The sequence below is a fragment of the Castor canadensis genome, chromosome 10 (assembly GCF_047511655.1).
Source record: "Castor canadensis chromosome 10, mCasCan1.hap1v2, whole genome shotgun sequence".
In the NCBI taxonomy this organism is placed as follows: Eukaryota; Metazoa; Chordata; class Mammalia; order Rodentia; family Castoridae; genus Castor; species Castor canadensis.
The window spans coordinates 115820042-115831223 of NC_133395.1; the positions used below are offsets into that span (position 1 = coordinate 115820042).

The 11182-nt window shown below is 49.3% G+C and overlaps 1 protein-coding gene across 1 annotated transcript in view; it reads right to left on the reverse strand.

Annotated features, from left to right (window-relative positions):
• The window catches only part of LOC109681673 (rho guanine nucleotide exchange factor 3), a 299591-nt gene extending 289077 nt beyond the window's left edge, over window positions 1–10514 (reverse strand). The window contains exon 1 of the mRNA XM_074044006.1: window positions 10153–10514. The gene's annotated coding sequence lies outside the window, so the exon portion shown is untranslated. The remainder of the gene's footprint in view (window positions 1–10152) is intronic.
• Window positions 10515–11182: the final 668 nt, after the last annotated feature.

The window sequence follows — 11182 nt, forward strand, 5'->3', positions numbered from 1 at the left end:
GATTCATACCAAGATCTCTTACTAGGACTCAGATTTTCTGGATTCAAATCCTGGCTCCACCACTCAGTAGCAGTGTGACCCCAGGAAAGCTACCTCTCTGTGCCTCAGTTTCCCCATCCCTAAAATGGGGATAATACCTGCTCCTTGAGGTTGATGTGAGGGTTAAATGAGATCAGGCAATGGTGAACTGCCTGGCACCGGGTTTCTCAAACAGGAGATTTTGATTCCACAGTGAAATAAATTCAGGGGGGTTACACAATCATTATTTAAAATAATAAAAAAGCAGAAATAAACTTATGTAGAAAAGAATTATCAGAGGATACCAGACATACACAGAGTACTCTTTCACTAATCTTTGTTTCAGATTATAATCTGGATTTCCTTCTTATGGAGGAGAACAGTAAAAAAAAAAAAAAAAAAAATCAGGGTACCACAGAATAAATGCTCCATAAGATTTGGTGGCAGGGCTGGTGGAGTGGCTCAGGTGGTAGAGCGCCTGCCTAGCAAGCTTGGGGCCTTGAGTTCAAATCCCATACCATTAAAAAAACAAAAAGATTTGGTAGCAACATCATCTGTCCTCTAAGAAAGAATATGTTAACTTTATTAGCATTTATTGTCACCATAGACTAGAGTTGCTAACATTTCTATTAACTCAGCTGCTTGTTCATTACACAGCACTGTATGACAGTCACTGCAATTAACCACCCTCAATTAACCACTCAGCTCTCTTTCCACAAAAGGACTTGGTGGTCATCTAAATATTTTCTGACTCACAATGCTGGCCAAAGATTAGTGAGGCCCTGCCCAACCCAGAACACATGAAATGTGAGTGATTTGTTTTAATAAAAAAAATTTTTTTTTAAACCCTGGAGTCTGCAAGACTGCACAGAGCTTTTGTAAAATTAAAGCCATGCGGAGAGGCCTGGTCCTTCCCACCCCCTCGGGAGATGTGTCATGGACAGAGGTTACACAAGGTCAACTAAGCTTCACCTTCTGAGGCTGGGCCAGTGTCAGCTCTGAAACTCCTTCCTTGTTTTGGGACTAGATTATTTCATTGTGTTTTTCCCCTAACTTTCCATGCACACCTCCTCCCCTCCCCTACAGAACGGAAATAAAATCCCTACAAACAAACTGACTGTGGTAACCTCTTAAGTAAAGATCTCCTAAACCCAAGGAGCTTAGACTTTGAAGATCTCAAAATAATTTCTATTGCATACAACTTTTTCCTTCCGGAAGCAAACTAAGAACATTCAGGCCCAATTAATGCTTTTTGAGCAAGGCACTGATAGCTCACGCCTGTAATCCTAGCTACTTGGAAGGCTCAGATCAGGAGGATCAAGATTCAAGGCCAGCCCAGGAAAACAGTTCAAGAAACCTGATCGCCAAAATAACCAGAGCAACATGGACTGGAGGTGTGTTAAGTAAGAGAGCACCCGCTTTGCAAGCAGAAAGCCCTGGGTTCAAACCCCAGTTCCACAAAAAAAAAAAAAAAAAAAAGAAAAAGAAATTGCCTTTTTAGAAAAAGCAATGATAAATAATCCTAAATACATATATACACACAATTTTTGTTTAAGGATTTTGTTTTGTTTTGTTTTGCTTTGTTTTTGGCAGTACTGGGGTTTGAACTCAGGGCCTCTGGCTGGCTAGGCTGGTGCCCTACAGCTTGGGCCACGCTCCCAGCTGCACTGTAGCAGAGGGATAAGTGAATGGATCTGAAACTTCAACTGCAGGCTCCAAGATTGTTCCTTAACTTTGGAAAACAAGGCCCCCAGCGATATAAATGTAGTCAGCTTCACTTCTTATTTCTTCTTTCTTGAGACTAAAACCTCTTATTCGTGCCAAAGCATTACATCTGGAATACATAAGTGCATGCAGGGATGTGAACTAAACTTTTAATACATGATATTACTTCTTTCTTATTTTTTTCTTTCTTTCTTTTATCATTTTTACATTTACTTACATCTATATACATTGTTTAGTCACCTCCCCCTCCTCTGGTCCCCCCCAATTCCTTTCTTATTTTTATCCCATCCTTCACCAGCACTATGATGCTGGTGAACTGGGGGAGAAATGGAAAAAACTGCTTTAGCAGCAGGATCTTCTCCTCCAACAAATCCCTACCTCTTCGCCCAACAGAAAAATCAGGCAAGTGAGGCCTGACTCCAAGACCCCCCAAACCAGTGCTACCTGAAGGCCTGTGGAGATCCCAGTTCTTACCTTCTCAAAGTTAAGACGCCAGGCGCTGGGCAGACACCAGGCCCCTCCAGCCAGGGCTGCCATATCACCAACACAGTAAAATGTCTTCTCCCAGGTTTCCAGACTTGGGTTAGACAACACACTATTCTCGTCACTGTCCTCAGTAAGGAAGAGAGCCTATTAGGTCCCTCTTAGGATCTGTGCCCAGGCAGCCTGAAAGGTGGGCCTCTGAGCATCTCCTCTGCAGAATCAGTGACTGGAGAGCTGACTGAGTGATGAAGAGCACCCCAGATTCCACACTGAAGTGATCAGGGTGGGGAGACTCCCCCAGCATCCACACTGTCACCCGAACTCCTCTCCACACTCAGTTGCCTTTCTGCAGACTTGAGCAAGCTGATCTGAAAACTCATGGAGGCCCAGCATGGCCAGGACAACCTTGAAAAGGAAGGAGGGAGCCGGAGGATTTGGACTTCCTCATCGCAGATGTAACTACACAGCTACAGCCATCTACATGGCACACACAGCAATACTGACACAAGGAAGATGTTTGGATACGGGGAACAGAAATGAAGGTGTGGAAACACCTGCATTTATGCTTAGCCAATTTTCAGGAAGGGTGTAAAGACAGTTCAATGGAGAAGACTAATTTTTTTTTTTGGAGCCAGTCTTGCTATGTTGCCCAGGCTGGGCTCAAACACCTGGGCTCAAGCCATCCTTCCATCTCAGCTGGAACCGTGGTGCTGGAACAAAGGATAGCCACATACAAAAGAATGAAGCTGGAACATTGTCTCATTCCTTGCATAAAAATTAACTCAAAGTGGATCAAAGACCTCAATCTAAGAGCTGAAACTAAAAAAAATCTGAGAAGAAAACACGGGCATAAAGTTTCTTAGGTATCAAGGAAGACTAGGAAATGGATAAATTGGACATCACTGAAATTAATTACGCAAAGGACATGATCAAGAAAGGGGAAAGAGATGGGCGCTGGTGGCTCACACCTGTAATCCTAGCTACTCAGGAGGCAGAGATCAGGAGGATCATGGTTCGAAGCCAGCCTGAGCAAATATTCGTGAGACCCTATCTCGAAAAATACCCGACATAAAAAAGGGCTGGCGGCATGGCTCAAGTGGTAAAGCACCTGCCTGGCAAGCACGAGGCTTTGAGTTCAAACACCAGTACCACCAGTAATAACAATAATAATAATAATAATGGTAATAAGTATGTATGTATATCACCTACCTAACAAGGGACTGAACTGAAAACATATAAACAATCTCTAGAATTCAACAGCAAAAAAGATACAAAACCCAATTTGAAAATGGACAAAAGGCTGAATACACATTTCTCCAAGAAGACACAGGGATGGTGATAAGCACCTGAGAAGAGGCTCGACATCATCCGCCATCAGAGAAACACAAGCCGAGGCCACAGTGAGGTGCCACTTCAAAGCCACTATCGGGGCAATAATCAAAAACCAGACAGTAAGAAGTGCTGGTAAGAATGTGGAGAAACTGAGACCCTCCCACGAAGGAGACATCCCAACTCTGCGAAAGAGTTTGGCAGTTAAAAATTTTTTAATATAAATGCTGGGCGTGGTAACTCACGCCTATAATCCCAGGTACTTTTAGCCAATAGCTGGGCTTAGCAGCATACACCTATCATCTTAGCTATATGGGAAGCATAAATAGGATGAGGTCCAGGTCTTCCCAGGCAAAAACACAAGACCCTGTCCTCAAAATAACTAAAGCAAAAAGGGCTGGGAGCAGGGCTAAAATGGTAGAGCACCTGCCTAGCAAGCATGAGGCTGAGTTCAAACCACAGCACCACCAAAAATAAATTTTTTCCTATAGAATGAGCATACGAGCCAGCAATTCCAGCACTGTGTATGTATTCAAGAGACATGAAAACTTATGTCCACATAAAGCTGGACAAAGTTTTACCTACCAAAGCAGGTTTCAAAAAAAGGAGAGAGAGAGAGAGAAATGTGCATGGATCAGAAAAGCACTCTCAGGCATGGCTATATGAAAAAAAGAAAAATCAGTGAGTGAGCAATATGTGAAAACCGAGCTCAGTATGTAGGGTTTTAAAGATACTTGCAGGTACACGCATCAGTCCAGAAAGACAGAAGTACACATTGTCTCTGGAGACAAGCCTGGCTGAGAAAGACAGAATTTCATTTATTACTCTCCACCTTCAACTGTGCATGCTAAGAACATAGTCAAGATTTCTTGTGCAAAAGAGCCTGTGGTTTTGTAGCCAAAAAAAGGAGGAGAGAGGGAGGAAGCAGGAGGAGGCGGGCAGTGTGGGAAATTCTGGAAGTGGCCGTTGGTGAAAGAGCACTGGATGTTGGGGCAAAGCTGTGAGCCTTTGAGGTACCTGCAGACTTGGGGTTGGGCCCTGCCCAAGCACCCCACAGGTGACTGGGGGGGGTGCAGTTGAAAACCAGTCAGAACAGTGTGTGAAGGCCACTAGGCTCCAGGTTGTATGACCCTCAGAGGCTGTGGGCCTCTGCAGTCCTTTAACCAGTACCCCAGCCTCTCTTTCTGGAACCCCTGGTTTTGACTGGGACTCCCTGTCTAGTTCTGCCTCAACCTATGGGGCCACCCTGGATCCAGGAAGTGAAAAAAAGACCTCTTCCAGCCTTGTCCTATGGTTGCCCTGGGCATCCACCTCACACCCCGTGAACCCTCTCTATGCACTAGCATTAGGCCAGCATCAAGTAATAAAGCAGGATCAGTCTCTGTTCCCAGCCTGGTGTATCCATGGGAGGTGCACCAAAGCGAGGCTGCTGAAGCTGCTCAGAGCCAGCCATCTCTGCTGACATCCCTGCATCCCAAGTCAGTCTTCTAGGAAGGCTCTGCTCCCCTCCCAACTTCCTGGTGCAGCCCAGCAGAACTGTCAGTAAGGGATTCATGACCCCATGTCTCAGTCTCTTGGTCTGGAAGATGGGAAGAGTAAGAAGCCTGGACACAAGATGGCTGCAGAAACCGTATGAGGAGGCAGGCACAGAGTCCAGCAGCACAGCTGAGCTCACGTCAATGGGCACTGGCATATCCAGAGGGCTGCTACACACACACACACACACACAGAGAGAGAGAGAGAGAGAGAGAGAGAGAGAGAGAGAGAGAGAATCCTCCATCATCTTTATCTGGGCCTTTGCACATGCTGCTGTCCCTTTCGTCCATCCCTCACCCTCACCCACACTAGGTAGGGATGACTTGCAACCATCCCCCTCTGTGTCTTCTTAGATGTCACTTTTTCCAAGGCATCTCCCTGTCCTACCTTTTCCACAATGTTACAGGTGAAGAAACCAAGCCTCAGAAAGGTCAAGTCTATGGCACAAGCTCTCATATTCTTAACCTCTGGAAATCTTACACCATATTAAGTAATATCAGTTGATTCATCAGTCAGTCAGTCGAGGGACTGAGTGTGAAGCATGCATCTTCTGTTCTCTAAGGCTGTATAATGGTATCTCTTGATTTTTTTTTCTTAATGGGAGCCCTGCTAAGCAACTACATTCCTTCCATGTGGTTCTAGTCAAATGACACAAAAGATGAAGGCATCCAGGCCAGGGCAGGTGGGTGAGGCAGGTCTTAAGGTGTGCAGGTTGTAGCTCCAGCAAAAGCCCTGGCCTGGCTGCCGCTGATCCCACCCTCTGTACAGGAGGCCAGACTGTCTAGTCTATGGTCACAGCACACAAGGCACTGGTACTAACCCAGCCACCTGCTCAGACCTGGGGACGGGGAGGAGACCTCCCCGCCATGGTCTCACTCCCCCCTCTCCCTCCTGGGTGGGGCACACCACATCCAGGCCTCAAGAGCCGACCGGCCACCCAGGAGTTCAAGCATCACCTTGGGCTCCATGTGCATGGGCAGTTTTTCCCCAGATAGCCACATGGCCGCAACCTCGTGGGAGGTTTCTGCTTGAATGTCACCTCCCCAGACAGACCTTCCTGACCTGGGCCAGCTCTGCCTCCATGCCAGCACTCTGGATCCCCCTCCCACTGTCATGGTCATTACAAGCACTCTCCCAGGCATCACATTCCACGTCTCGTTGTCCACTGCCCATCTCTGCCAGCGGGTAAAAGGTGGGAAGAATTGCCCTCTCTGTTCTTGACCGCTGTAAGGTCAGCACCAGGGGAGGCCGGCGTGGATTGAACCCAGGGCCTCGTGCATGCTGGGCAAGTGCTCTGCCACTGACTCCCACACTCCATAGTGTTCTTCAGACGAATGAAGTCATCAGCTGAGCTAAGGGCTAAGGCTCGTGTGTAAATATGACCTCAACTAAAAACAATCTTTGGCAGGGTGTGGCAGTATATGCCTGTAGTCCCAGCACTCAGAAGGCTGAGGAAAGAAGATCTCATGAGTTCAAGACCAGCCTGGCTACACAGTGAGACTCTGACTCAAGAAAAAAGAAAATATTCTTTCCTGGTCCTCCTTTTTTGTTTGTTTGTTTAAAAAAATGTGTACCAATTCATTTTCATAAGGGAATGAACGGTTTATACCAAAGTGAAGAAAAAGCAAAGCTTGTCACCAAAGCTCTCCAAAGGAGACCGCACTTGAGCTAACACAATGTATCATAGAAAAACATCGCATTTTTCACTTGAATTTCAACCTGTACATGCCAAGTGATGTCACAAAATATCTGAATAAAACATTAAGAAAATGAGTCTAAAAAGTAATTTCTGAAAAATATAGTGAGGGTTACAATTAATGAATTGATTAAGGAATACTTCAGTAAAAGAACAAAAAAGTGAAACAAAACTATCCCCACCCCCACCCACTGCAGTTACAGGGGCCTGAGCAGTACAGAACTTGGCCTGGAAGATTTCTAGACTGGGGCAGTAACTCTTCTTTTTTTCTTTCTTTCATTTTTTTTTTTTTTTTGAGACAGGGTATCACAAAATAGCCCAGACTGTATTTATAATCCTCCTACTTCAGCCTCTCAAGTGCTGGGATTACAGACATGCATCACCACACCTGTCTGGCAATGGCCTTTTCAGTTATCTGGTCACACATGGCTCAGTTGGCATACTGAGTTCTGGCCAGGGGCTCAGGAACATAGTGTTCACGGAGAAGAAGAGACAGCTGTCTAGGGTGACAGATACTGATGAAAGGAGGATGACTGGGATGTTCAACAGACTGGAAGGGCTGAAGCAGGGACACGCAGAAGACTGGAGGCCACTCTTGTCCCCATCAGAGGGGGTACAGGGACTGTCTGATTCTCTGTCCCCCACACCTTTCCAACAATGGAAGCAGCTGTGTCTGGAGGCAGTGAGTCCCCTGTCACCAATTCAAGCAATAACCAGGAAGAGATGTCACAGAGGTGATGGCAACTGGTACGGAGGGATGTGACCTGGGAAGCCACTTTCCACCTGGACTACTGGCCTGTCCCCTGTACCCACTACTCTTAAAGCTCTCCAGTCTCACCCCACTTCATCCTGTGGTGTCCCTTCATTCTGTCACTCAGGGACATTTATCGAGCATCTACTGAGTGTCAGGGCCAGGCTGCAGTGGTAACCAGCGTAACCCTCCTGCCTTCTTGGACCCTACCTTCTCCTGGGTGGGTGCAGACCACAAAGCCAGAAATAAATACACGAACAGATCATCGTGGGAAGGCTACCTGAGTACAACACAGGAGAACGGGACTAAAACTGAGGGGAGGGACGGCTTTGCACTTGCACTGTGGTCAGGGAAGCTACTCCACTGAGGAGACGTCAGAGCTGAAGGTTAAAAAGTGAGGGACGCACGGGAAGAAGTGAGTAGACTGTGCTCAGAAAAGGGAAGAGCAAGTGCAGAGGCCGTGAGAAGTCTTCTGACTGACGCTGCTGCACTTGACTTTCCGTCCCACACTCCCCACAACTGGCTAACAGTCCCTAACCCCTTCTTCCTTCCCCAATTGACCTCTTATCAGATTCCCTCAAGTCCAGGCAGCTCTGGCTTTTCCATCATCTCCACTCCCTAAAACCATGCCCTGCTCTGGGGGACTGGGGAACTTGTCCCTTCCCACCAGCAGTCCAGAGTCTATTTTTGTACCCTCTTGGGGAGTAGGATAAAGGAGAACCCTCTGGAAAAATATATACCTGTGCTCCAATTTCAGGAGTTGCCAAGGCCCTGGGCTCAATACTTCTTGTGGAGTTCTAGAAGAAACTAAACAGGTGCAGCCCAGGGAGACTGCACTGAGGCAGGGGACAATCAACCAAAGATGAAAGTATGGGGAGAGAGACAGAGGAGATCAGGCACTGGACCCTTAAATAGACTCCCACACTCAGAGACTGTAGGGTGTTAGCCTGCCAGGGGGCCCCAGGCTGGAAGGAATTCCAGTGAAACCTCATCAGCCCCATCCCCTCACCACCCATGAGAGGCAAACAGCCAGTCACACCCACAGCTTCCAAAAGGTCCAAGACCCCTTTTCCCAACAGTAACCTTGACAAAAGTCATCTCACCTAATCCCACTTCTGAGGCACACTTCACACAAGGCTGGTTAACCATGGGACATGCTCCTGCAGAGCTCAAGTTTTGCAGTCTGAAGGGTGTCCCCATGCTCCCATGCTACCATGCAATCAGGGGAAGGAGCAGGAGCCTGCAGGCCCACCTCACTGGCAAGCTGAGCGTATACACACGCTATTAGTCACATGTCCCAAATAATAACAACAACAACTAACACATGTAGGACTGACCTTGTGCCAGCCACTGTTGTAGGCACTTTAACCTTAGGAATTTTAAGGTCTGTACAGTACAACCTTGGAATCCATGGGCGTATAGTTCCAAGGAGACCATCACTGAGCAAAAGCCTGCACCTCAGGATGCACAGCGTTCAGCGCTGTACCCTAGATGCTTGGCCCGCTTATCCCATAATGCCCCGCAACTTCTGCTAAAGACATGCCATCCTTCAACAAATCTCAAATTGTCACTTGGCCACTTCAATTAAACACATTCACTTTTAGCTTGATTTCTGGGCACCATTCTGGGGAGGCAGATTTTCCCAAAATTAAGGAAAGGGAAACAGGAGATCACTGGACGATTGAAACACAACTGAGGAAAACGGGACAGAGTGAGGGCTTCTCCAAGTCCACCAGCTGCATGATGCGTACAGGAATTTAAATTTTTTGCTTTTGAAGGTTTTTTTTGGGTCTTTTTTTTTTTGTCCATGCTTGGTCAAAACCGCTGGTAATAAGTCCGAGAATAGGCGGACTTCCTGTACTATTATCACCCCCATTTTCCAGATGAGGAAAGTAAGGCATAGTCCTGTGGTGTAACCTGCCCAAGACTGTGACACTGTTAAGACAAAGACAGCAAACTTCTCAAAGCGGTCACACTTAGGCACACTTAAAATAAGTTTGCGAGCAGGGTGAGGCACCAGTGGCTCCCGCGCAACTCAGGAAACAGAGATCAGGAGGATCACGGTTCAAGATCAGTCCGGGCAATAGTCTGTGAGACCCTATCTTGAAAAAAACCCATCACAAAAAAAAGAGGGCTGGTGGAGTGGTTCAAGCAGTAGAACGCCTGCCTAGCAAGCGTGAGGCCCTGAGTTCAAACCCCAGTGTCGCCAAAAAACATAACTATTTGCGCTGGTGCATTCAGGACAACTGCTGTTTGGCAATTGTCACATCCTTGCCCCGTGCTGGAAGCAAGCCTGGTCCAGGCAGTAAATCGAGCAAGCTAAATCCTCCAGGAACAAGCCGCTGTGTTCCTGCCACGTTCAAGCCCATGAGCGAGACAGCCCTCCACGGGCAAAGCCCACGGGAACCCACTCCCACCCGGCTCCATTGATTACCACCCTTGGAAAACGCTTACCGGCTTCTGGCGACAAGACTCGTCAATGTCCACCTTAACCTCGGCGTCTGTCACCCTCGCCTCCCATCTCAAGATCGCACTTTAAAAGACACAGCCCACCAACCCAAGGACCCGCGCGCCCGCAGGGAGCACAGAGCCCAGCTCCCCCCGCGACACTGACCTGGAGAAAAAAGTCCTGGGAAAGGGTCGCGCCCCGGGACAGGTGGCGCCTTCGTCCCCGGAAGTAGCTCGGAGAACTTTCGCCCAATAGCTGCCAGAGGACCGAAGTCAGGATCTCCAGCAGAAGCGGCGTCTGGTCGCGGTTGGCGGTGGCACTGCCCACCTGCGTTGCGCCTAGTGCGCCCGGGTGCGCTCTGGGTGCCCGGGCGGGGGTCCCTGCGGGCGGAGAGGGGGTTGGAGGTCCAGCTGAGGCGGGGTGACGGGCCAAGGCCAGGAGGACCGAGCCCGGGAGGGTGCAGCAGAGGGCAGGCTTCCCGGCCGGGCGCCCGCGCTCACCTCGCGCCCGGCGTTGGCTCGGCCCCGCCCGGCTGGGGCAGCTCCCGGCGGCAGCCGAGGTGGTGGAGGCGGGGGCTGCGGGAGCGGCTCCGGGGCACATGAGGGGTGTGGCCGGCGCCGGGGGGCGTGGCCGGCGCCGGGGGTGGGGGGTGGGAGGGGTCACGTGAGCGGGAGGCGGGCCGGGACCCCTGCGCCGGCCAAGGCTGGACTGGACATCGCTAGTGCAGCAGTGCTGCGCGCTCGCGCTTCCCACGCCATGCCCGGGTCTCCCGCGAGGTTAAGGCTGGGAGGGGGCGGCCCTGGGACATGCCCTGCCGCCATAACAAGCCTGGAGCGGAGAGTTCTCTGGGTGGGAGAAAGGTGGCGGAGCCCTCCCCGACCGAGGACAAGTATTCGAGCTGGAGGGGAGAATGGCGGTACTCCAGCCTGAAGTGGAGGGCTTGCCCTAGAGGGTTAGAGCCACAGCCTGCGCGTTGAGCCCCCGCCGCGCCCCTAGGCTGATCTGGGGCTTGTCAAGTCTTGCCCCACTCACCACTTTGCTTGCCTGGAGGTGAGAATGAGGACGCGCCTGCTGCTGCGCAAACCCCGGGGCGCCCAGCATGTTCTCAGTAATCGGAGTTTGTGGGTGGGTACCGAGCCTGTAGGAACATGGCCGGGGTAACCCATGCAGAAATAAATATGGGCATCTAAATAAA